The sequence below is a fragment of the Spermophilus citellus genome, assembly GCF_964194105.1.
Source record: "Spermophilus citellus genome assembly, chromosome: 13".
Lineage (NCBI taxonomy): Eukaryota > Metazoa > Chordata > Mammalia > Rodentia > Sciuridae > Spermophilus > Spermophilus citellus.
Window position 1 is genome coordinate 62681479 of NC_138193.1, and position 24890 is coordinate 62706368.

Consider the following 24890-nt stretch of genomic DNA (forward strand, 5'->3'; position numbering starts at 1 on the left):
TCTCCTTTATGTGAGGGTCCGAACACAATCCAGATCTTGGAGAAAGGTCTTTTTTCTCCTTCAGACCCTCTTTAGAGCAAGGCCCTGGTGGTCCCTCATATGTCCAGGTCCCAGACGGTCAGGCAGGTGATCTCAGACATTGCAGTCATTGCAAGCAGGTATTCAGGTGCCCTTTTCATGACAATACTTGCAGTTAAACACAGAAGCCTCACTCAAATGGGAAACTTGCATTCCTCAGATTCTTTGGCCAGAGCAAAGGATGCCACAGAGGCAGCAGTGCAGATGGAGCACTTGTGGAATGTGGATGTTTATCCTTTTTCCTCTCTTAACCTTCTCCATCCTCTGAATCCTCAGGTGTGACAATGGCGTACCTGCCCATGCCCACTCCTTACCTGGTAACAGGTCTGAAAGGACAGGAGTACACCGTGGTGCTTATGGGATTAACCTTTGGCATGGGAACAGACCCAGGCTCAATCTCCAGACCACTCCATCATTTAAAGGGAGGAGATGGAGGAGCACTAATCACAGGGCAAAGAGGAGAACCGAGAAGACATGGTGTCCAGAAAGCCAAGAAAAGTGAAGGGTCTGCTGCAAAGCCTTCAGAAAAGACATATGTGAACAGAGTCATGAGGAAATGCACAGTGGGCAGGAGTCTGTCTGAGGGGACAAGTTGAGGAGAGAGTTATTTACTTAAGAAGGGGGATTCCTGACCAAGTTTCCCTGCTGTAACAGGGGTGTTAACAAGGAGTAATGGAGAGAGCAAAGGCCCAAGAGAGATTGGATCCAGAACACAGATTGGATCCAGAACACAGTAATGGAGAGAGCAAAGGCCCAAGAGAGATTGGCTCTGGGCAGGAGACAGGCAGCTTTTCCATTGAAAATAGAGAAGAGGCCTGGGAGTGAGGGAGATGTAAAAGGGGGTAGGCAGCCAGGGCGAAATGGTGAGTGAGGAAGTCAGGGGCAGGGCCAGAACAAAGGAGTGTGGAGAGGGACTTCTAATGAGGTCAGCTTCCTGCTTGACAAAAGTGCTCATGGACATAAGCAGGGAACCCAATCAGAAAAACACTTGTGCACCATGCCCCAAAGCAGGGGATTCCATAGAAAAACTAAAACAGAGGCATGGACACAGGGGGCACCAATCAATAATAGTGAGGAGAGCGTGGACAGAGGAGGAGATAAGGAAATTCTAGAGACAATAAAAAGAACAAACCAAACTTCCCCACCAGACTCCCAGCTCTAGGGCCCCTGCTCTTCAGAGAAGTCTGTTACCATCGCTTTTGCAATAAACCTGATGCTTGCTTGTGATCTGTGTATCCTGTTCTTCAATTCTTTGCTGAGCAGAGACAATGAATCCAGATAGTAACAGAAGGTGAATGTGGCTATAGAAGCACCTGCAGTTCTGAGGGTGGGAGCTGAGGGAGTTCATGGAATCGATGCTTCCAAGGACTGAATGTTTGCTTCCCCCGATGATGATCATATTTTGAAGTGGAGCCTTTGAGAGGTAATTAGGTTTGGTGAGCCCCCGTGATGGGATTGGTGCCTTTATAAGAAAAGGAATCAGAGCCCTCTTTGCTCAACCACATGAGGACATGGTGAGAAGGCAACTGTCTGGAAGCCAGAGAATGAGACCTTATCAGGAACCAAATATGCTGGACCCTTGGTGGAGGACTTCCCAGCCTCAAAAGCTGTGAGAAGCAAATGTCCGTTGTTTAACTCCTCCAGTCTGTGGTAGCCTGTGTTGACTATAACAGAAACCTTGATCATCTGCTGAGAGAAGGTGGTCATGGTTGGGGAGGGGACTGGGACATAGTGGGGAAGATTTAGGATGGCAGGGCTGGGGATGTGGCTCAAGCAGTAGTGCACTCGCCTGGCATGCGTGGGCTGGGTTCGATCCTCAGCACCACATACAAATAAAATAAAGACGTTGTGTCCACCGAAAACTAAAAAATAAATATTAAATCTCTCTCTCTCTCTCTCTCTCTCTCTCTCTCTCTCTCTCTCTCTCTAAAAAAAATTAGGATGGCAGCTGGGAGAAACAGGAGATGGAGAGGATGTGATGGGGGGCCTGTGAGAGGGTTGATGTGCTGAGGACCAAGGAAACAGGTGGTTTAGAACTCAGACCTCAAGAGTGATCATTCTTCTGGCTGTCTTCAGGATCCCTTGCATAAGGAAAATGGTTAGATTAATCCACAGAGAGGGGTTTGTGAGTCTGACACCAAAATGAAGGGGACAAAGAGGCTAAGGTTACAGGTAAAAGAGTGACAGAAGACACATCTACACACATAACACATAATTATGCATAATTATATGTATATATATAATTATATATGTGCATTTATGTGTTTGATAGATCACAGAGGTAAAATTAGTCCAAGTTGCTAAAATGGAGTGGGCTTGAAATAGATAAGGTGGTTCTCAAAGAACGCTTCTAGAAGATTAATCTTTTCCTGGAAAGAAACAGAGGTAAGTACCAATTAGAGGCTGACAGATCAGGATTAGCAAATACCAAGAATGCAGGCTGCAGTTCTCCTGGGCCCTCAGCAACCACTGTTAATGGCCAATCTCACTCTTCTGCTGAACTTCAACCCTTTCTCAACATAAGGCAATGAACTGGAGTTGACTCAAGAGATGGAAACTGCCTTCAGTTCAAGTGTAGATGAAAGATAATGAGCCTAGGCTGGGTTGTTAACAGCAACATGGAGAAGAAGATCTCACAGTCAGCTCAGTTCATTGGTTCCCAGGACCCTGAGAGAACCAAGAGGAGCATCAGAGGGCTGGGGATGTGGCTCAAGCGGTAGCGTACTCGCCTGGCATGCGTGCGGCCCGGGTTCGATCCTCAGCACCACATACAAACAAGAGGAGCATCAGAGATGACCCCAGAACTCAGAATTGCTCTGGGGAACACTTACAAGGCCAGTTTCTATGGAAGCCCCAGGACTGTCCCTCAGAATCCCCAGGTGGAAATCCCAGGTTGTCAGCCGTGGCTGGCCTCCAGAAGTAGAGAATAAGGTCAACCATGGATCTCATGACTCAATAATCTTCCACAAGGGGCTAGATGAGTGTTCTGGCCCTGGCTTGGTTGGAGCTCATGAGAGAGTGCTGTTTAATTCTCTTTAGTCACAGTGGATCACTAGACCCAGCCTGAGGCTACAAGGAAACAAAAGCAGCTCTGGGGCCATCTCTGAGAAACACCTTTCACTTAATCTAATACCCTTTTCCTCTGGGGTGAGCAACTTCAGACAATAGGAAGTCTCAAGTTCCTGTGGGAACTCCTTAGTTTTAGGCCTTGGTTTTCATCAGCCATTGCAAAGCTGATCTCTGGTTGCACAATGTGGGCAAGCAAGCCAAACACAGCGGCGGAGGCTGAGGAATCCCAGTAAGACCAGTGGTGCTCATAGAGCAGATACTCATCTAGAGAGCTAGCAGTATTAATCCCTGACGTGTCACCAAAACTTCCTCCAGACTGTTATTAATGTCAAAAAGAACAAGTCATCTCAGCCTCCAGTTTTGTTGTTGTTATATAATAAAATGGGCCTCGGGACTGGTTCTTGCCCTTTGTCTCTTTGTTCATGTTTGTTGTTTCTTCTCAGGCTTCCATCAGAAGAACCAAGAATTGGATGTAGAGGAAAATCTCTACTAGTTCAATGACCCAAAGGGACTAGAATTTAACTGAAACATATCAAGCTATAAAACCAAAGCTTTACTGAAAGAGTTAACAAAGGAAAGCACAACACTGAGGGTATGTGTGCATGTGTGTATGTGTGTGACATGTGCCACCAAGGCAGAAGGAAAGAGGGTGAGAGAGGAAAAAGGTCTTGTGTGGGCAGGTGGAGGTGTGACTGCGATACCTATGAGTTACATGTCTGGCAGGTTTGACACCCAGAAGTACACATGATCTACCATCTACCATGGGCTACCCATCGCCCTGGCATTTCTTTGGGTTCAACCTGGATTAGCATCCAGATTCCCACAGCGTTTCCTGTCTTAACTTAATTAACAAAAGATTAAGTTCTCCTGAATCAGTGGCAGGGTCTCTTGAGGTATAATGTTTTGGGGATAGAATTGAAAGATAACAAGAGAATTCGAAAATTGGTTTAAAAACAAGTTAGTGTGGTGGTACACACCTATAATCCCAGCTACTCAAAGGCTGAGGCAGCAGGATCATGAGTTCAAACCCAGACTCAGCAACTTAGGCCCTAAGCAACTCAGGGAGACCCTATCTCTAATAAAATATCTAAAAGGCTGGTATGTGGCTCAGTGGTTAAGTACCCCTGGGTTCAATCAATCAATCAATCAATTAATAAAACAAGTCAGTATTCACAATGTATGCTAAAGTTCCCAAACCCATAAGCTGCATTCCAAACACGGTTTTAATGTCTACTCATGAGTCTCCCTCGAATCTGCTTGTTCCCAGTTTCCTCAGTTAATAGGCATTAATTGAGCATCTACTGATGAATAGGAGGGACACATGGATTAAGACAAGCTGACCTCAATGTTTACAGACTGGTCAAGCAGGTAACATAAACACACCTTGGGTAGAATGGATTCACAAATACTAGAGGGCAGGCAAGACTTTGCTAGAGGAAATCTGTGAAATCCAGAGTAAGAAGAAAAGCTTAAAAAAAAGTGTCATCATTAGATTTAATTTCACAAAATGCTTCTACTGCTAAAAGAAACTTAAAAAACTACTGCTAAACCCCTGTGCCAGGCACATCTCCCCAAATCCTGCTTTCCCTCCCTCACCGTCCTTCTGATCTGTCTCCAATGGCAACCTCTTCTGCTGAGCCATTCAGAGCCGTCTCAGTCAATTCAGCTGCTATAATAAAAACATATAAACTGGGTAGCTTATAAACAACAGAAATTTATTTTTTATAGTTCTGGAAGGTGGGAATTCCACGATCAAGGTGGATTTAGTGTCTGGTGAGGGCCTGACTTCTTACTGTAACCTCACATGGTGAAAAGGGCATAAGAGCTCTCTTGGGTCTCCTACACAAGGGCACGAATCTCATTCATGTGGGTTCCACCGCATGACCTACTCATCTTCCTAAAGGCCGCACTTCCTAATATCATTCTGGGAGTTAGAATTCAACACATGAATTTTGGGGAGCTATGAATATTCAAACCATGGCCAGGACCACAAATCTATCTTCCACCTTGTTTTCTAGTAACCCTCAGATAAAACCCCATCTCTGGAATAGATGGAGCACACTCTTCCTGCTAACCTTCTGCTCACGTCTTCCCATTATATTTTGTGCCCAATCTTCCAATATCTCCATTTAAGCGCAATGTTTTTTTGTTTGGCTTCACTGGCCTATGAATCACAGCAACGTCAGTTCCCTGTGCTACAGCTGGCTCCACCTGAGTGATGCAGGACTTCTGGGTCCTTCAACGTCACAGCCAGAAATTTCACCCCAGGGCTTGTTTGACATGTACTCAAAACACTCCAAGCTTGTGTCTTTCTCTCCTGCTCTAGGCACACTCACTTCCTGTGTTTATGCTTCCAACAGAGGTGATCATTTTTGGCCAGACCATCCATAGAGATCATGAGGTTCTTTCTCCCCATGGCTGCAACCTTCATGGTGACAGCACCATGGCCCTCAATGAGCTAGGGGCACCACAGAACAATACTCACAGCCCTGTGACTCCGATTCTTCCAGAAAGCAGCTCCTTTGGCATCTGTCATCATCCATAGGCTCAGATCACAGTCTCTCAATGAGGCAGAGGCCTGACAGGCTCTAAGCTCTCCTTGGTATTCTCCTATCCCAGACCCTTCATAGACGCACCCAACCCACTGGCATATGCAAGTAGTTACCTCTGAGATATTTGCCTGTCTCATGAGATGTGCTTGAAAATATTCTAATTCTGTTGGTGGAAACATTTCAGGTTCAAATGAGGAATCCCACTACATACCCTTCAAAGCCCTGAGATTCAATGTCAATCTTCATAAAATTTTCCCTCTCTCAGGCTAAATAAACTCACAGGCCTCGAAAGCAGTCGTGATTGTACAATTAATTTGATAATTAATCATTTATACCCTGTGACAACTCTTCTGTTCTTTGTGCAAATTGATGTTAAAAGTTTTATTGTACTAAAAATACATTTAAAGGAATATTTTTTAATGATTCTGAGCATATTAAGCAAAGAATGGAAAATCAAGAAAGACAATACCCTTAAGAACACAGAAAGAGCATGAATAATTTAAAAGTATCAACATTTCATGTTTATGCCTTGGATCATCACTGATGTAAGGACCATGGTTTTCACTACTTCATAATGTTATGTGTCTAATATGCAGTAGGCACTTAAATAACAGCTGGTTCTTTTATTTTAAGGAAGTTTAAGATTCTTCTTTGTACTTTAATGAACATGGCAGGAAAAAGGGGGACAGAAAAGGTAAAAAATAAGATAGAAAAAAAATATACAAAACACAATTTTCCAGAAAAAATACTGGAATGACTTGAACATGTCCTGCAAATATCATGTGTTGGAAATTTAATCTCCAAAATCAGGTGTTAATGATATGCAGAGGTGAGACCTTTGGGAGACAAAATCTTCATGAGTTCAATTAATCCATTCATGGATTAATGGGTTGTTGAGGGCTTGTACTGTCTTACTATATAATGCCCTCCACCATATTATATGAGAAGCTGAAAAGATGCTGATACCTTGCCCTTGGACCTCCAGAACCATGAGTCAAACCGAACTTCTTTCCTTTATAAATTACCTAGTTTCAGGTATTATGTTATAATAACAGGAAAAAAATATTAAGACTCATGGGAGAAAGTTCATTTTAGCATTTTGGTGATAGAATAAAATATTCCTAAATTAATATCCCATTTTATAGTTTATTTCAAATGCACATACTTAGTATCTAATTTGCCCATTTTAACAAATACTTAAGTACTAACTGTATCAAACAGGCTTCTGATAAGATAGGCAACATCCCTGCCCTCTGGAAACCCAGTTTGTTGTAGAGAGGAAAACACTGAAATAGATTATTTCCTACTATATATGTTTTGAAGAAAATAAACTAAGCAATGATTGAGAAGTGAGTGTGTAGCTTTTTTGGAAGAAATGTTCAAGGTGACCTTTTGGGGGGCTGAAACAGATAAATTACAAGACACCAACAACGCTTGTGAACTGCACAGGAATTTCCATTTCCTTTACAATGATAACAATGGTGCTCCCTAGAATTGTACAGTGCATTAGCTCAGAGTTCCAGGCATGTGTAGTCAGTTCACTTGTATAATTAGTTTACTTTGCTCAAGTTAATTTGCCCATCTATCAGAATGCTTTAGTCCAGCTGGATACAAGAACCATCAAGTGAGCCATGTGGTAATTCAGCAGTCAAGAAAATGACTCTCAGCAAATTGCAGGCTAGAGTCTATTGTGCAATTTGTGACTATATATTCCACTTCTGAAGACCAGCCTAGAAATTGACATACTTTAAGTGGGAAAAGCTTGAGATTATTTGGAACCAATCCATTGTCTACTCCTGTAGTCCTAATGCCAGGAAAAAGAAACATGAGTAATTGCTGCCCAAGCCTAAAGCTGGTTTTCATGGTGAGAAATCCTCCTTCTCTGGGAATGATCATGTGTGGGATTTGGGAAAGAGTTTTTGTAATTACAGACTATACTGTTGAAAACATGCCACTCAATTAGCCATTTGACTTCATGGTATGGGGAGATCCCATAATGACAGGTTAATAGGTTCCATGCTTAATAAAAGCAAAAGGGACCATTATACTTCTAATAAAACCCACCGTGTAACTCTTTGCTGGCCATGGGTTCCTTGTTGTTGCATTAAACTGGCCTCAAAAGCAAATGCATGTAGATCCCTTAAGATTCCAACCTTGTTTAATCTGTTTCAAGTAAGTGTTCAAAGGTAGCTGTACCCAAAACTTACAATTGAGGCAGTGGAGGCTTAAATAGAGATTATATGTTGATCTCAGATCATTCTGAAAGTGGAATTCCAGAACCTGACCTCACTTCCTCTCAGCTGATCCTACTTCCTCTTATAACATCACTCATCAAGGGTAAATTCTATCCAAGTCTATTCTGAGGGGAAGATCCAGTCCCTCTTCCCCATATATGCTGGCATGTAGAGCTCCCAAAGGAGTTCAAGGGAAGGGGAGCTTGCAGGAACAGAGCAAGAAAAAGAGGTGGTGTCTTTGTATGCAAAGCTAGTCCCTTAGAATGCAAAAGGCGATGCATGCAGTGGAAGAATTTGTTGTGCCTAAGAATTCAGTGGAAATGCAGAACCCCCAAAGCTTCATTCTTTACAGAAGTAGCTCCAGTGGAGGGGCCAGAAATAAGAAAGCCAAGCCCACACAGAGGAAGGAACATGAAGGCTGGTTTAGCAGATGGGAATATTCAAGGACTTCCAGTTGTGGGAATCAGGATTGAGGTGTACACCCTGGGGGTGAAAGGGAAGGATTACTCTGGAATATGCAGTACAAAATAGGTGGAAAGATGGGTCAGGGCTGGATCTAAATAATGAGGGTTGAAGAATCAGGAGGCTTCAGAAAGCTACCTAGAGTATGCTTTTCACACTTACTGTGTATATGAATCTACTGATACCTTACTAAAAATGCAGTTTCTGATTCAGTCAGTCTGGGGGTTTGCATTTCCAACAAGTTCTTATGTGATGATGATAGATAGATGCTACAGGTGCATGTACCATCCTCTGCATATCAAAGGCCTCTAGTACAGGGAAAATCCATTCCTTTTTTTCTCTTGTGTTAGTTTTTTTTTTTTTTTTTATTACTCTGACCAAAATACCTGACAAGAACAATTTAGAGAAGAAAAAGTTCATTTTGGCTCTGGTTTCAAAGGTTCCGTCTGTGGTTGGCCAACTCCATTCCTCTGGGCACAAGGTGAGGCAGAACATCATGGCAGAAGGTGAGGTAGAGGGGTGCTGTTCATTTCATGCAGGCCAGAAAGCAGAGATAGAAAGGGGAAGGGATTTCAGGGAATATGAACCCTTTTAGGACATGTCTCCTGTGATCTACCCGCTCTAGCCATGCCCCACCTGCCTACAGTTACCACCCCGTTAGTCCATTCAAACTAGGATGGACAAATTAGATTACGGCTCTCATAATCATTTCACCTCTGGATATTCCTGCATTAACACAAGAGCTTTGCAGGGACACCTTATATCCAAACTATAATTGTCTCTTAAGCAACATTGTCCCAGGAGAAATGGAGAAGCCTGCAGCCTGGGAGCAGCTGAAGCACTGCCATTAATTCCAGGGCAGAAGCTGAGCAGCAGGCTGCTGGATGAGACCCAGGGCAGAAAAAGTCTAAATCAATGGACATAATACAATTAAATAATAGAAAAAAGGATGGGTCATATTTGGTGAGTCACAGGTTTTAATCTCCATCTCTTTTTAATGCCACACAGACACACACCCCAAGATCTCTCCTCTCAGTACATTGAATGAGTGAGGGTCCTCTGCAGAGAGGAACTCAGAGTATGTTGAACAAACACTGTGATCCAGGGCAGCTGGTAGAGTTTATGATACTGTTCTCTCACTCTAGCCTTCTAGAAAAATACAAAGAGAAGATTCCCTCAGGTCCACTTTCTTGGGCCTTCAAATTTTGTGCTCTAATAGTTAGTTTTATGTATCAACCAAACTATAGTTCCCTGCTGTCCAGTTAAACACCAGTTTAGGCATTGCCGTGAAAGCATTTTGTAGGTGTGGTTAATGTCTGTAACTTGCTGGGGTTATTTATTGTAGCATTATAATTTTACATAGTATTTAGGTTCCTTTGGACAAAATTATACATGCAAGGGATTTGATATCAATCCCCATTCTCTCCTCTCTTCCTCCCCTCCTGCCTTCCCCTTTTATTTCTCTTTTGCTCTGTTGATTTTCCTTTCCTTTCTTTCTTTATTAATTTTTCATTCATTCTTTCTACATATACTTAAAGGTGAAATTCCCTTTGGTTCATTTATATATGTATAACATAATTTAATTAGATTTGTTCTATGTTTCTTTCCCTGTCCTTCACTTCCTCCCTCCCTCTAGTTCTCCTGTGGCCACTCCACACATCTTTCTGATGTTTTTATTATATCTGAGCCCCTCCCACACCACCTTTCCCTTATTTTGCTCTAGCTTCCACATATGAGAAAAAAAAAAACTTTTGACTTTTGATTTTCTCAGTCTGATTTATTTCATTAAGCGTGATTTTCTCCTCCATTTCCATCCATTTACTGGCAAGTGCCATTATTTTATTCTTCTTTATGTCTGAGCAAACTCCATTGCTGATTGAAGAAAATGTGATCAGAAACTCATAGGAACCTAACCCTAATATGCCACATTTTCTTGATCCATTCATCTACTTATAGGCAACTGGATTGGTTTCATAATTTGGTTATTGTGAATTGTGCTGCCATAAATTTGTAGTGGCTGTATCACTATAGTATGCTGATTTTTACTTTTTTGGATAAATACCGAGGAGTGGGATAGCTGGGTCATGTGGTTCCATTCTTAGTTTAATAGCTGACTTTAAGTAAAGAAGTGATTCTTGATAATCTGTATGGGTTTCATCTAATGGGTTGAAAGGCCTTAAGAGAAAAATAGGTTTCTCTAGGGAAGAGGTACCACCTGTCAACTGCAGCTTCAGCTCCTGATAGAGAATTTCTAGTAGCCTAAATCTGTAGCCTAAACCTACAGATTTCAGATTTGCCAGTCCCAACAACTGCACTGGCCAAATCCCTTAAAATAAATCTTGCTAATATAAAGAATAGATCCTCATTATTAGTGTATTCTGTAGTTGTAAATCTGCCTACTTGAATTCATTTGTAAGCCCCAAATCAAGACTTGCAGCCCTTTCATGATCAGAATGGTGAAAAATGTCATCCACCCAGTGCACACATTTCCAGCTCCAGTCAAATGAGGTGACAGATTCTTATTTCAGCTCTCATACCATAAACAACTATGCTGTTCGTGGTCCATTTAGTACCATGATTTTCCCATTTTTATGGTTTTTGTTGGTGATCTCATTGTTTAAAATGACCCCTAAGTGTAGTACTAAAGTGCTGATCTAAGCACTAAATGTTCCTAAGCACTAGAAGACTGTGATGTGCCTTATAGAAACAACACATGTGTTGGATAAGCTTCATTCAGACATGAGTTATAGTGTTAGCTATGAATTCTATGTCAATGAGTCAACAATAGATATATTAAGCAAAGCATTTTAGAGAGAGACACACTTAAAACAAGGTTAGATCTTGACTGATTGAGGAAATTGTGACCAGAAACTCATAGAAACCTATAACACTGTATTTCCCCTAGGAGCAATGGTTCACTATTTGTTAATTCGGTGTTTGTTTTGCTTTATTGAATGCAATTACCATGGATAATGAGAATCAACTCTGTGTGTGTGTGTATGTGTGTACACAGGTCCTACTGGTTCTCTTCCCCCAAGCACCCTGCCTGGCAGGCGCAGCACCACCCTTTCCTTCAGGACTGGCTGTGCATAGCACAGGTGAGGAGTGTGTCTGTCCCATCCTTGCTGTACTCAGATCCCAACAACATTTCACAGGAGGAAGAAAGGAGTCTTACATACAAACCTGTTAGGGAATATTAATAGTCCCTCTTACAAGGGAAGTTTTACTAGTTCATATTTAGGAACACAAACTATGTGTAGGCCTAGTAATTTAGACATTACTCCATCTCCCTGATACAGTAAGAAGAAAGCCAGATGAGGTAATAACTGGAATGCATTTCAGCATTTGTAATGTAATTTGGATGATGAGTTCCAAATTACTTGCTCAATGTAAACCAATCAAGTATATTCCCATTTGAACATCTTTACCAAAAATAAATGTTATGAATGTGGTGAAAAGATAATTAGACTGTCTCTAAGGCACTGGGTCCATTCCCTAAAGAGGAGAAAAGCCAGTCTGTCTCAGTAAAATGAAGGTACAAATTGAGGACCCCAAAGCCCTCCCTCTCTCACTTTAGTGATCAGTTTTAGTCTTCTCTGAGGGTGTCTGGTCCATGGTTGCAAGCTCCATTCCTATTTCTAAATTTGTCATCTTCTACATTGTACTGACTGTCGGTAGGGTCAGGGCAAGAGAAAGTAATGTCTTAGCTGAGACCTCTCCCGCCCTGGGCCACCCAAGCTCACACCCTCTGTGGTTCAGCAGCCCAGCTCTGCAGGCAGGATGCTCTTTCCCCCACGACACCTGAATGAGACTTGAAAAGGCTTACAAATAATTCTCTTTTTACTTCAAGAACTTGTCACGGCTAAGAATAAACACCACGCATAAGCCACCATTGATCCTGAAATAAAATGCTGTCTGGACAAAAAAGGAAAAAGCTTCTTTTATGCACAGCTTCTAGGAAATCAGAACACCATTCACATCTCAGGCCAACCAGAATATAATTCAAGTGTCCAGAAGTGTTCAACACAAACAGAGGAAGAGGAGAGTGTAATCCTTTGAGATTTGTTTAGTATTCAAAAGCAATTCCTTTTCCACATCTAGCAACTTCCAAAATATGAATAGGACTCCGAGCTATTAAATGGTACAATGGCAGCTGCCCTGTGCTGTGACTGTTAAATTGATTTACTCAGTAAGAATGATACACTAAATAAAATTACAGAAAATATAAAAAGGTATGCCCCACTATAAACAAATAAAATATTATAGAGATACAGATAGTAAACAAATTGATCGAGCCAAGTAATTTCAATCCAGAAAAAAAAAAAAAAAGTCTGACTGGCTTAACAAGGCTAGCTCTTAGGAAAATTGGCTCTGAGGGTCCACCATGGCTCCCTCCTGCCTTTTCTCTCTCCTGCTCTCAGTTGGTTGCCACCTCTGAGATGATTCAACTGAGTCCGAGATCAAGAAACTATTGCGCCTGGGCCCAAAGCAGCCTACTTTCTGTTTTCATAAATAAAATTGTATAGAAAAAAGCCATGCTTATCGTCCTTGTACTATCTAGCTATGGCTGCCTGTCACTTTGTAGTGACAGAGTTGAATAGTTGCAACAGAGACTTTACAGCCCTTAATGCCTAAACATTTACGGTCATCAGATCCTTTATAGAAGTTTCCTGGCCCCCTGATCAATCCCTTCACATTAAAGCATGACAGTTTTAATATGTTACTCTTCCAGGGATTCCTTGAATTTTAATAGGGAAATGATTTCTTCATCTAAAGGAATTAATGGCTAATAACAGGATTTCAGTCATTAGCAATCGGATACTCAGGAGATATTATGGGGTGGGGGAACTTCTTAAGCTTAATTATAATACTTACTCAACTAAGTTGAGGACCCACCTATGAAGGGTTTTAATAAAAGTTGAATTATAATGGCAGAAACAAAAAACTCAAATCAGGTGGATCTGAAAGGAGGTAAGGAGTGCTAAAAGCGGCATTCTGGAGTCAAATACACAAACCAATCTTACTCAAACGTTGTTGGGTTTGTTTGTTTGTTTTTGTTGTTGTTGTTTGTGGTGCTGGGGATGAAACCCAGGGCTCTGCATATACTAAGCATACACTCTACTACTGAACTACACCCCCAGCCTGCAAATCTTGATTTTTTCATTCAAAAACTAAAGAAAATACTTTGAGGTCCATTTAAAAGGAGATAGATTTCTGACTTTGGTAACCCTCTCACCTTTTGCCTTTTTGTCTTTTCACAGATACTCACCCTCCCAAAGATAAAGTTTTTTACTGCAGATAAGAGATTTTTCTCTCTGATGTTCCCATGAGCAGTGTTATGTATCTCTAAAGAAATCTTCTACAAGAAAACAACATCAGAACAATCATGGCCCAAGCTTGCTCCAAGAACCCTTGAATGTCAGGAACTTCACACCAGCACCATTAAGCAGATGTAGCAAGACTATGAAGTCGCCCCATGCGAAGAAACAAGAATATCTGGTTTCCCATCCAAAGGTGAATCCCAGGCTAAGCGTGCATGGGAAGTGATACTTACTCTTAACATTGGCATTGTTCAGGACATTACAGGTCATAAGACAGTAGAATGAATCAGACATAACTTTCCTATGTTCAAATATGAATACACGACCAGTGTAACTCCACATCATGTACAACCGCAAAAATGGGAAGTCATACTCCATGTATAGATGATACGTCATTCCACTGCCATGTTTAACTAAAAATAATAAAACATTAAAAAAATACTCTCCAGGATATTCTTTTATTTAATCCTCAAATGATCCCTTGATGTGAAAAATTGTCATCCCCATTTTACAGGTAAGGAAATGAAGGATCTGAAGGGTTAAATGGCCCACTCTAACAACCAGCTGTTGGGGATGGAGTCAAACCAAAAATTCAGGTCTTCTGCACTGTGTCTGGGTACAGGGTTTATTCCCTAAGCCCATGTGGGAAAGACTCGGGTCTCATCAGGAGCAGTGAGACCTGCAATAGTCATTCACCCATTCTTGAAGACCAAGGTTTTGTCACTCTTCCAGCACAGGTGTTGTAAGTGGCAACTCAGAGAGGAATAAGCTCCATTCAAGTGTGCCCCTGAGATATCCATATTGAGTACCAGCACATGGTTCCTGGACCCTCCTGGGATGGTGGGCACATAGCACTAGCACCTTACAGGATTTATTTTGCAAACTGGAGAAAGTCAGACCCATTTCACAACTGGAACAAGACAGGGATGCCCTCTTTCACCATTTCTATTCAACATGCTTCTCTCCCAGCTAACCCAGCCCTGGGCCAGGGTATAGTTCAGCAATTTGAGCAGGCTAGATCCAGCCCTTCCTAGGCACCTTTGTCCAGGAGTAGCTGACCCAAGACTCCTGTGCCTACCCAGTCCAGAGGACTCACTTCACCAAGAGGGGACACATCTCAAATGAAAGAGAAGCTGACTGAGAAGAAAGGCATTCATACAGTACAATGGACACTACCCAGTATACCAAGAAGGTAACAGTCACAATCTAAATTCAGTATGGTTTGTAGTGTAATGACAACCCTTCTGGGCTAGAGAATCGGGGTCATCTCCTTTCCATCTAGTTCTCTCCCTTGGTTAAGCTCCTCTCTGTATCCCATTCAATCCATTTTTTTACATTAATTCAGGTGCAGCCACATCTAATGAGAACACCCTTGAGTCAGAGGGGAACAACTAGCAAAGGGGTGGAATTATCCTCTGTGAGTTGGTGGGGAGATATCCCTTTCTGAGTGTCTTGTCACACTGTGATGGGGCCTCCTGCTGAGTTAGAGCAGCTCCTTCATGCCTACACATGTTCAGGAGGCCAACTGCCATCAAAGCATTCTGATCTCTTTCCACTCCTCTAAATGTTCTGGGGAGCCCACATCATCCTTTAGGCCACTGGGCAAGGGCCAGCTGAGTTCAAAAAAAATAATAATCATAAATAAATTTAAAAAATAATCATACCAGAGTCACCTTTCCTGCTCAGATATCCAAGGCAGAAGGGCTCATAAACACCTTTTGGGTTGCTTTTCCATAGAATTTGAAGGAACAATGAATCCAAAAGCAAAACAATGGTTCCTACTAAGCTTGGGAGGGGGGGGTGAACAAAAAAATTTCCTTGATACCAAAAGCTCACCCTCAATGCTGATCCAATAACAAAGACAAAGTTTGAGAAAAAGGAAAAAGTTTTTATTGCTTTGCTAGCAAAAGAGAAAGACAATGGACTCATGTCACAGAGGTTGTCATTCTAACTTCCAGGGGAAACACAGGGCTTTAAAAAGTTGGGAACACAAGGGCTATTTTCCAAGTATCATTATCAGTAGACCTAATTAATGTTTAACTTGTATCCTTGAAAGTGCTGTTCTTCCAGTTTCCATGTCTAGGGTTTCTTAATTCTTGTGGACAGTGAGTGGAAGGGCAGATAACTTGGCTTAGGACAGGAAGACTGTTAATCTTGCTTCCCCTGTGGTTGGGGAGAGGAAGGAAAAGAGGAAAGAAAACAAAAACATGTCAGTTTTAAAATAAGCAGCCGATGGTCAAGCAGTAAGGTTTATATTCAAAGCATGAATTAGTCCCCTGTTGCATGAAAGGGACCACTGTTGCATACTGGGTGTGTAGCTACTGAGAATTTGGGAGTAGAGTTAGTTAGGAGTATAGCTAATCCCAGTCACTCCTCCTTCACAAAACCATGACAGGGCACTGGAAACAACAAGACTAAGGCAGCAGGGAGAAATGGACCCTCTGACTAAAAGTTTCAATTTACATTGAATGCACTCAATTTACAAGGTGCCCCGCTTGTCATTTAAATAGTGTGCCATAGTCTTTCCAGGCCTGATGAGCAGGTGAGTTTGCCTTCAGTAATTTCCTATCACTTTTTCTACTCCCTTCTTTTTAAAACTCAGTTTACCTTCACATTCAGCTTTGGGTTTAATCATCTTGTTACAAGGTTTGAAATTCAGTTACCATTTTCAAATAGTATATTTTATACGGTAGCTCTAGGTCCCTAGCCAACAACTTGTGATAAATGATGAGGTTTCTAGAGAACTTTGACATTGAATGGTGTTTTCAGGAGAATATCCCAGTCTAGCTAGATTGTACCTTTGTGATATTTACTCACATCGATTCAGCCAAAGTTATACAGGTATAATATAGCCATGGTATGCATTATGATGACATAAGAGTTTGTTAAAACAACTAATAAGAAGGTTATGGTTTTTGAAAATGATTATACAAAAAGCAGTCTTTTGATGTTATATATAAATACCAGTGAGAGAGTTCATTCCACTCTCCTTCTTACAGTGAATGATAGCAGCTGCCATAATAATTGTGCTAAGAAGGTAGACAAGTCAGTAGTGTTCAAATAATCCAGCACCACACTCTGAATTGAAGGCTGCATTAGAAGTCACTATTACTTGCCGGGTACAGTGGTGTAAGCCTGTAATCCCAGTCGTTGAGGCAGAAGGATGGTGAGTTCAAAGCCAGCCTCAGCAAAAGCGAGGTGCTAAGCAACTCAGTGAGACCCTGTCTCTAAATAAGATACAAAATAGAGCTAGCGATGTGGCTCAGTGGTCAAGTGTCCATGAGTTCAATTTCTAGTACCGAAAAAAAAAGAAAACACTATTTCTAGAAAATTGCTGAGGGCACACACTCAAAATGCAGAATAAGGAAAAAGGGGTAAATATGTGATTCTAGAAAATAGAGCTTACAATTGTACACCATGATCAAGTGGAATTCATCCCAGAGATGCAGGGTTGGTTCAACATATGGAAATCAATAAATGTAATTCATAACATCAATAGACTCAAAGGTAAGAATCATATGATCATCTCAATAGATGCAGAAAAAGCATTTGACAAAAATGCAGCACCCTTTCATGTTCAAAACACTAGAAAAATTAGGGATAACAGGAATATATCTCAACATTGTAAAGGCTATCTATGCTAAGCCTCAGGCCAACATCATTCTAAAGGGAGAAAAATTAAAGGCATTTCCTCTAAAAACTGGAACAAAATAGGGATGCCCTCTTTCACCGCTTCTATTCAACATAGTTCTTGAAACCCTGGCCAGAGCAATTAGACAGATGAAAGAAATTAAATGGATATGTATAGGAATGGAGGAATTTAAATTAGCACTATTTGCTGACCATATAATTCTATACCTAGAAGGCCCAAAAAGCTCCACCAGAAAACTTCTAGTAAATGAATTCAGCAAAGTATCAGGTTATAAAATCAACACCCATAAATCAAAGGTATTTCTGTATATCAGTGACAAATCCTCTGAGATTTAATGCAATTCCAATCAAAATCCCAGTGGCATTCCTCATATAAATAGAAAAAGCAATCATGAAATTCATCTGGAAAAATAAAAGACACAGAATAGCTAAAGCAATCCTTAGTAGGAAGGGTAAAACAGGTGGCATCACTATACCAGACCTTAAACTATATTACAGAGCAATATAACAAAAACAGCACAGTATTGGCACCAAAACAGACTGGTAGACCAATGGTACAGAATAGAGGCCACAGAGACTAGCCCACAAAATTACAATTGTCTTATATTAGACAAAGGTGCCAAAACATGCATTGGAGAAAAGATGGCATCTCCAACAAATGGTGCTGGGAAAACTGGAAATCCATATCCAACAAAATGAAATTAAAACCCTATCCCTCACCATGTACAAAACTCAACTCGAAGTGGATCAAGGACCTAGGAATTAAACCAGAGACTCTGAATCTAATAAAAGAAGAAGTAGGCCCTAATCTTCATAATGTGGGATTAGGCCCCAATTCCTTAATAAAATTCCTATAACACAATAATTAAAACCAAGAATCAATAAATGGGATGGATTCAAATTAAAAAGTTTCTTCTCAGCAAAAGAAACAATCTGTGAGGTGAACAGAGAGCCTACATCCTGGGAGCAAATTTTTACCCCTCACACATCAGATAGAGCACTAATCTCTAGGGTATATAAAGAACTCAAAAAGCTAAGCAACAAAAAACAAATAACCCAATCAACAAATGGGCCAATGATCTGAACAGACACTTCTCAGAAGAGGTTATACAATTAATCAACAAATATATGAAAAAATGTTCATCATCTCTGGCAATTAGAGAAATGCAAATCAAAACTACTCTAAGATATCATCTCACTCCAGTCAGAATGGCAGCTATTATGAAGACAACAGTAAGTATTGGCGAGGATGTGGGGGAAAAGATCCACTCATACATTGCTGATGGGTCTGCAAATTGGTGCAGCCAATATGGAAAGCAGTATGGAGATTCCTTGGAAAACTGGGAATAGAACCACCATTTGACCCAGCTATCCCTCTCCTCGGTCTATACCCAAAAGACTTAAAAACAGCATACTACATGGACACAGCCACATCAATGTTTATAGCAGCACAGTTTACAATAGCTAAACTGTGGAGCCAAACTAGATGCCCTTCAGTGGATGAATGAATAAAAAAAAATGTGGCATATATAAACAATGGAATTTTACTCAGTAATAAAAGAGAACAAAATCATGGCATTTGCAGGTAAATGGATGGCATTGAAGAAGATAACGCTAAGTGAAGTGAGCCAATCCCAAAAAAACAAATGCTGAATGTTTTCTCTGATATAAGGAGACTGACTCATAGTGGGGTAGGGAGGGGGAGCGTGGGAGGAATAGATAAATTCTAGATAGGGAAGAGGGGTGGGAGGAAAAGGGAGAGGGCAGGGGATTAGCAAGGATGGCAGAATGTAATAGACATCATTATCCAAAGTACACGTATGAAGATACGAATTGGTGCCAACATACTTTATATACAACCAGAGATATGAAAAATTGTCCTGTATACGTGTAATAAGAATTGTAATGCATTCCACTGTCATTTTTTTAAAAAAATCAATTAAAAAAATCCACAGAGCTTTTAAAGAAAGAAAGAGAGAGAGAGAGAGAGAGAGAGAGAGAGAGAGAGAGAAAGAGAAAGAAAGAAAGAAAGAAAGAAAGAAAGAAAGAAAGAAAGAAAGAAAGAAAGAAAGAAAGAAAGAAAGAAAGAAAGAAAGAAAGAAAGATTGATTTTACATATCTGGGAGTATATGGCAAGGAAGGTTTGATTTCTTCTTCTCTATCACACTGCTGACACAAAGTAGATGCTCAGAAAATGTATGTTCAACTCAACCAAGTTGCTTTTTGTAACTGTGGTTACGCCTCTACAAATTGAGTAAGTTGTGTGATTTGAAGGCAGATCACATTCTGCTGTAAATTCTCTTCAAAAAGTTAGCCAATATTCTTACACAATACACCCTTTCCCAAACAATGATGATTACCATAACCACCAGAGGTACAATACTACTTAATTTTAACCATCACAAGGAAGAGGTTTTTAATTTCACACAATGGAAAAAAAATAAGGAAAAAGTCATTTAAGGAAGTTTTTGGTTTAGAGAAAAGTCACAGGGTAAAGATGGGGGATGCCCTGCCCCAGCACTGACCCTGTAACTCACAGTTCACAGACTCCTCCCATCTAGACTTCTGGTCAGTCACTTGCATGGAAGGCCCTGGCTCCAGGAAAGGCTCAGGGCGGGAGTTTCTGATGCTGACAAGGAAGCACACAAAAGTTGTCAGCGAATAACAAGGACTTGGCTTCTGCTTTTCAGGGCCAAGCTGTCTGAGGGAAACACTGACCTGTCTCACCACTTGTCTTCCTGTTGATCTCTGTGTGCTTTTAGAACCTCATCACTTAGGTCTCATTCCACTACATCCCAAAAAATAAAGGAAAATAATGGGTGCAGATAATCTGTTAGTCTCAATTCAGCTTTAATTCTTTTTTGGTGGGGGAGGTACTGGGGATTGAACTCAGGAACACTCAACCACTGAGCTACATCCCCAGCCCTATTTTGTATTTTATTTAGAGACAGGGTCTCACTGAGTTGCTTAGAGCCTTGCTCTTGCTGAAGCTGGCTTTGAATCCATGCTCCTCCTGCCTCAGCCTCCTAAGCCACTGGGATTACAGGTGTGCACCATTGCGCCCAGCTAGATGAACCCTTCTTAAGGCAGCCCAGAGTAAAGGCTTCTCATATGAAAAGCTGGTGGACACATTATTAGATGATTATTCACACTACAAAACAGCTCTTAAAACCCAGAATATAAAGCTGGAAATGGGTCTGACAGATCTCTGATTATACTCACCTTCTAATTTTAAAGATGAGAAAACTGAGCCCCTGAAGGACCAAGGACTCTTTCATTCCTAACTTATACTTTGCAGAAAGTTCAGTTTTGCCACAGGAATTATAAGTTTTTAGAGTAATCAACATAGGATTTTATTTAAAAATATCTAACTTCCACATTCTTGGGAAAACACTATTATCTACAGTGAGGGACAATGGATTATGAAATGAGTATGAATTTAATGTGGTATTGCATTTCTATGTGTGGTCTATACTCCAGAAAAAGGGAACCTATTCTACATCCAAACTGGTTTTAGTATTTCCTAACAATTTGTGTTCACAATAAATACATGTTATGGAAAAAATCATCTGGTTAGACAATTAGTGAATATTCTTGGATTATATGTTGAAACAAATCTACTTTTAAATTTTGAAAGGAGACAAATGATTAACAAAGTCAATGCCACTTCATATGCTCTTGATAACACCTGTGGACGCCCTCTGAGCTGCCCAAGTTCACTCTTCAAGTTCAAGTTCTATAACTTGCCTGAGTAATTTTTCAGGTAGCGCGATGGAAGCAAGTAACCGTGCACACACACACACACACACACACACACACACACACACACATGCATGCACACACACAAACACACACACACACAAACACACACACACACACTTCTTATAAGAACAAAGGGTGGTACAGAGCCTTCATTCAATAGAAAAGAGAATGATTTTCTTTCTTTTTTAAACCCCAGTGCAGGACCCTTATTAGGGCACCCTGTCAGTCTAGGATTTTATCCTGGCTGGCTCCTGATTTTTTAATGCACACTGAAAATACCACTCCTGCACACACACTCCTTAGAGGCCACTTTGGCTTGCTGCCACCTACCCTCACTGTATGAAAAGTATGGATCCATTGCTATTATAGTCTGAAACAGAGCCAAGAAGAAATCTCAGAGGGCCCCCACCCCAGACAAGCATTAGTAGAATCAAAAAGAGACAGATGATATGGAAAAGCCTCTGGCACTCAAAGGGTAAAGTGGAGAGTGTGTTGTAGACCAGGAGGATGTTCTGATCCTTGGGAAAGAAATAAAATTAAAACATGCTATTCTTTACCTACAACGTTCTTTTAGACCTATCATCAACAGGATGGTTCATTTCTACTGTTTCCCTAGGACTTCTTAAAGCAAAGGCTGAGTTGAGAGGTGTCCCCATTACTTTCTAAGTTCTCAGGGTCCTGATGTTGCTGATCAGATAACAGAAGAAGCAATCTAATAGGTTCAATTACATTGAAGTGCTATGGACTTGATATGTCACTTCTCCCAGAGGTATCTATGCTCCAGAGGAAGTTGCTTTCCAAAGGCCCATGGAGAGCAAACACTATTTCACCTAAAGGAATATACAGAACTAATGGCAGAATTTCAGGCACTGGAGCTTTTAAATCACCCTACCCAGGAAATCGCATATTAACGCAAGGGTGGATCTAAATATATCTGTCTGATGAGGTGACAGGAAAAAAAGGGAGTGTCATACCTAGCCAAGCTTGAAGGGTAAGTCATGGCTTCTGTTATTTTTTTTCTCCCTTCTTTCCTTCCCCATTCCAGCCCTCATAATGGTTCCTGCAACTTCACGTCTCTGATTCCACAGCCCCGCATGGCTAAACCAGTTGTGAAGATTCAGCAAAGCATGTTTCCCATGTTTTATTAGTAAAGATAAGCTCAGTGCTGAGTTCAGTGCAACATGAAATTAAAGGTCAAAAACAATGCCAGAGAATACATCAAACTGGCAAGCGTTCAAGTAGAAATGCACACGAGCTAGCAGAAATAGCATGCAAAGCTGCAGGAATCGCTCATGTTTTTATGAGAAAGAAGAACACTTAAGCTAATGACACTGTTTTCTCCCCTCTGCTCCTATTATGACAGTAAGAAAAGAAAAACAAAAATCCATTTGATGGTGTCAGAGTCAGAGAATTTACCAGACTTTTGCTGACCAGCCACATCACAGAGTCTCTCTGTCGTTCCTTCAAACTTGTGCATGGTTACCCTTTGTTCCACTCTCCAGCTCCAGCAAGACACAAGCATAGTGATTCTACTACACTGTGGTCTCCAGGCAGAGCAGAAGGAGGCGACACCCCTACCCCACCACCCTGGCAGGCAATCATGGGGTACAGGGCCTGGAAAAGACTTTAAAACAATAATAAGAACAACTGAAAGGCATTCTGCTTTTTATTAACACCACAGCAAGCAATTCCAGATAATGTCAGTGATCAACTCTTCCCCCTCCCCCCACACACAAAAGTTTTTGTTGGTCTAAGTTCTAAACAATTGCTGAAGTTGCAGTTGAGTTTTAACAATATAGATGTAAGCTTCAATTTAGCATATTTGTAACTGCTTCACCTAAACATTGTTTTCGACATGGAAGTTGATTCAGAGACTTAACTTCATGGATTTATTTTGAAAGCAAGTGTGTAACCAGCTTGCTTTGGGGATAATCTGTGTCCTAACCTCCCTGGTACTACATACTCCTGTACTCAATTGATTCAAAATATACAATGATGGCACAGTGGTGGTAAAGACAATCAGAACTTGAGTCACTTCAATTCTGTTATTCTGCCTGCCTGTGTTTGGAGTTTTTAGTTGTGCTTAAAATTTTCTGGAAGTCATTATGAAATGGGATTTTTGTGCATCTCTGCCAAACGTATGTTTAAGACTTTTTCCTCTTTAATCTGTCCCTTTATTTTTCAAGATTAAAGTTAATAAAAAGTGTTCTGTCATTCCAAAGATGGAATGACACTTCATAAGTACAGAAAGAAAAACATCTTTGACAAAGTCTTTGACAAATTTGCAAAGGCTAATCACAAAAAAAAAAATGTAAAATCACTATTTGTTACTGTGAAAGACCAATATGTAGGTGGAAGTTTTTATCCTTTCCTTTAATAAGATATATTAATGTGGGGTTGGGGATATAGCTCAGAAGTAGAGTGGGTGCCTAGCATGCACAAGGCCCTGGGTTTGATCCTTAGCATAAAAAACAAAGAGAAAAAAAGGAAGGAAAGAAAGCAAAAAAAAAATCCCTAAATTTTTTCCTTTCAGGCATTATGGTGTTTATTTTATTTTTAAATTTTGTTGACACTATACACATTTCAATAAAATAATATTTCTTTTCTGGCAATAATTATTGGCTTCATTTTGTGATTGTTATTAAAAATAATTTAGTAATATATAATTAGCATATAGAGGAAAGGAGTGTTAAAAATGATCAACTGTGGGTGTCACATATTGGCCCCAGTGCTCTGATTCATTACCATTCTCATTATGTGGCTCCCTAACTCTCCCTCCCACATAGCCTTGTCCTTCTTCTGTCCCCAATCTCATCACCCTAAACAGGACCTGTTAGAAAAAGGAAAATCTGCTGCAGTTAAAAAATTTATCCCTCCTCCCAGGTTCTTCTTTTTCTGTTTTTCTCCCACTTTTTCTTGTGGAGAATGGAGTTAGGTTATGGAATTAGAATGATTGAAACTCAGTCCTCTACTCTGAGCAAAGGGCTGACCAGCCAGGACCCTACCTATCCACCTAGAGAAGTAGGATGGGAGAAAGGAGAATTCAGAAAGTACAAACCTTACTTTGATTCCCAGGGAGCCACTGCCCTCCAGGAGTACTGGGAAGCTCTCCTTTCTGAAGAGCACCCAAGAACACATTGTTCTGAGATGGGAAATTAATCAGCCTTGCTCAGAGCAGGCTTGCCTCCCACCCTCCACACCCAAATTCCACGTCACTCTTGATTCCCCAGGGAGAAGGGAGTTTATGTTTCAATCCACACCCATGTGTCCACCTCCTCTCCCAACTCTGAGGCTTCCAACTCCAGTCAGCCCAGAGCCCTTGACTCTGAACAACTGACTCGAAGCAAGGGGGAAAATATTGGCATAGGATTATCGTCACTCTTCAGTCGATCCTATGTCATCTAATGACAATTCACTATGTCATTAAGTGTCACTTTTTCTTCACTTTGGTAACCAGGAAAAGTTATGATTTTTTTTTTTCATTTTTACTTAGCTGAAAATAATGAATTCCACCTATGGCCTATTTCTGAAATCCACCAATCAAAGGAAATTGCAAAGTTCACCATAGTAACAGCTTTGTGTCAGTGGCCCGCGTGAGAACCACACAGCCAGCCTAGGAGGCACCAGCCAATTGCAGGGCAGAGTATGTTACCATCTCATAGCAACCAAAGGATCTGCATGGCAACATCAGTTGCTATATAAAAGAAAAATTAGAAACAATATTCTGTTAGGGAGAAATAAAGGTATTAAATGTTAAGTCA

At 40.8% G+C, this 24890-nt stretch overlaps 1 long non-coding RNA gene across 1 annotated transcript; it reads right to left on the reverse strand.

The window, feature by feature from the left end:
* Positions 1-15651: 15651 nt before the first annotated feature.
* On the reverse strand, positions 15652-24236 carry LOC308632914. The gene is made up of 3 exons (XR_014018655.1): positions 24188-24236; positions 22546-22743; positions 15652-15879 (listed from the first exon to the last, which is right to left on the reverse strand). It is a non-coding gene; the product is annotated as an uncharacterized lncRNA (long non-coding RNA).
* Between the last annotated feature and the right edge of the window lie 654 nt (positions 24237-24890).